Source organism: Myotis lucifugus, unplaced genomic scaffold (genome assembly GCF_000147115.1).
Source record: "Myotis lucifugus unplaced genomic scaffold, Myoluc2.0 scaffold_403, whole genome shotgun sequence".
NCBI lineage: Eukaryota > Metazoa > Chordata > Mammalia > Chiroptera > Vespertilionidae > Myotis > Myotis lucifugus.
In genome coordinates, this window is record NW_005871451.1 from 710,154 (window position 1) to 712,831 (window position 2,678).

At 38.7% G+C, this 2,678-nt stretch overlaps 1 protein-coding gene across 1 annotated transcript in view; it reads right to left on the reverse strand.

The window, feature by feature from the left end:
- PLEKHF2 (pleckstrin homology and FYVE domain containing 2) overlaps window positions 1-1,724 on the reverse strand; it is a 15,431-nt gene extending 13,707 nt beyond the window's left edge. Inside the window, exon 1 of the mRNA XM_023743609.1 lies at window positions 1,705-1,724. The gene's annotated coding sequence lies outside the window, so the exon portion shown is untranslated. The remainder of the gene's footprint in view (window positions 1-1,704) is intronic.
- Between the last annotated feature and the right edge of the window lie 954 nt (window positions 1,725-2,678).

Consider the following 2,678-nt stretch of genomic DNA (forward strand, 5'->3'; position numbering starts at 1 on the left):
TATATATATATATATATATATATATATATATAAATATAATTTATTTTTAAAAAAGCTGTGGTACATTTATACCATGGAATACTATGCAACAGTAAAAAAGAAGGATCTCTCACCCTTTGAGACAGCATGGAGGGACCTGGAGAGTATTACATTAAGCGAAATAAGTTAAACTCACTTGACCTGCTGCTTATAACTGGTCAATTCTCAACTCGTAAATGTCACCATTTACTTTTTCTACTTCTGTCCCTGCCTAGCACCCCTGAAAAAAGTCACAGCTGTGTGATTGTTAAATACTTGTTTTCTAGATGAAAATATATAACTCACAGTGCTAGTGAGTTCACAGGATGTGAACGACAGAGTTCAGGATTGCAAAGAAGGAAGAAAACTAACAACCTGGGCGGGACTGGAGGTGACAATGAAGACAAAAAGCTTGTTCATCAAATATGATGTAGGAAGGCTTGAACCACCATCTCTAGCCACCGAGCTTAAGACTAGAGGTAGCTGTGAATGGTGACGTGGTTAAATAACACAATGATCCATGCAGAATGTGACGGAGAGTGCAGGTCTGAAATAAATGGAACTGCTACTTTAACATGTATGCTCTTCACTTCCCTCCACTACACATACATCGTTTCCAGCCTGAATGATAAGAATTTGGCTGGCACTTGACCTCTCTCTGCACTTTATTCTACCACAAAATGAAGAAAATAAGGAAAGGAGATTGAATTAAATCAATGGTTCTCACCCCATATTTTAAATCATGGGTGAAAAAAAAAAAGGTAAACTACTTCTTACCCAAACCTAGTAATTCTGATGTATTTATTCAAGGGTGGAGTTCAGGCATCAGTATTGTTAAGAAGCTACTCAGGGAATTTTAATGTGCAGCCAGGTTTGAGAACTGAACTAAGTATCTCCAAAGGTTACCTTCCTTTTAAAATTTTTTAAATCTACTCTTCTAAATAATTCACTGTCTCTGTTAATCTGTGAATATAACTTATTAAATGTCATATACCAGGCAGTTCCACAAATATCTTAGTAAATCCTCACAACTGTGAGGCAAATATTTCTGTGTCCATTTCACAAATGAGTCCAGTAAAGCTCAGAGAAGCGAAGGGACTTGTTCAGGAGTCACAAGCTGGTAAGGAGCAGCGATAGAATTCAGGTTTGCTTTTTTGTTCCAATCCACTCTACACGCAACTTGCTTTCTCTAGCACTAGACCCAAATGTCTTCTATTCTCTTCCCAGGACCTACCAAACTGAGAACACCAGTTTGTGGTTTATGGATTCACTGGAGAGAAAGTTATCATGGGTAGGGCACAGAATTAACCTCAAATTCTACAGTAATTTCATTACAGGATTACAGAATACCATCTCATACAGGGGTCTTGCAACTTATAAAATAGCATTCTGCAAGCATATCTATGAAGCACATTTTAATCGGGTAAGCCAACATGCACATTGCTATTAAACACACAGCGGGTGTAAAAAGCTGGTTGTCAAAGATAAATTTATCAATAGAAAAGCATTTTTTATATGCTTTCCATTAAGCAAGGCAAAATCCTAAGACAATTCTGACACAACAATAACTGGCAGAAAAAATGAGATCTACTCTATGTATAAGTATCATACAAAATGTTTAGACATTAACTCTATTTCCATCCAGTGCAAATAAATTCAACCATACTTTAAAATTCTAATTATTATCCTTTTGTTGACCCAGGGCTTCTTTGTTGTTTATATTTCAGTCCATCATCTACCTGGAAATTTCCTAACATTCAAGTTCTGAGTTACCAAGGTAAATTCTCAAAAAAAAGGGTGGGTGGGTGGGGGGGACAGGGAACATTTAGCTACTATGACCATGAAAATTGAAATTTAATAAGAAATTCATGCAGTATGTTTACAAGGAACATGTGTGTACCCGTCCACTCAAACCTCCCCTGAGCATGTGCTATGTTCTCTGCACTCTGGGGTTGGAGAGGCCAATCGGACTGGCAGAGCCTGCTGCCCGGGAGGTGCCATGCAGATCAGTGTAACATTTACTGGATGTCATGTGATAAGTGGATTATTCTTGGGGAGAGAAAGGGGCTGTGGTTAAGCAGGACGGGGCGGGGAAGGCTTCAAAGAACACATAGGCTTAAGTGAGTATTTTTAAGAGGAACTTTTTCAGTGCAAGAACCCTTGTAAACCAGTTCTTTGGAAAATATGTACTTAAACTGAGAAACTAAATTAAAATCAGCGAGACACAAGGTGGACAGAGACTGTTCCCCAGGAATGAGTTGTGCATCCGACAAAATTCTGCCGCAGGGAAAATGGGAAGGCTTCAGAGCCCTAAGACCCGGGTTAGAAACCAGTTTGGCTACTAGATTTGTAAAGTTAGTTAAGTCACCGCCTTTCTAGATCATTCCTCATCCAGAAAAACAAATATGTACAATGGCATATACTTGACAGTGGAGTAAAACAAAAAGGACACTTTTTAAGAAGAAAATCAGCAATCAAATCTGAGCGTGAGCTATATTATTACCTATATGGATTAAGAAGCCAATTTCTTCAGGGCAGGTGTTGGGGCTTATCATCCCAGGTAGTTAAGCGTCCTGCGGTTAATTTCACAGGACTTTACAGCTAAAACCGCCTGCATGCAAAGAGAGCCAATTCCTACTCCCTTCACTGGATAGTCAAGT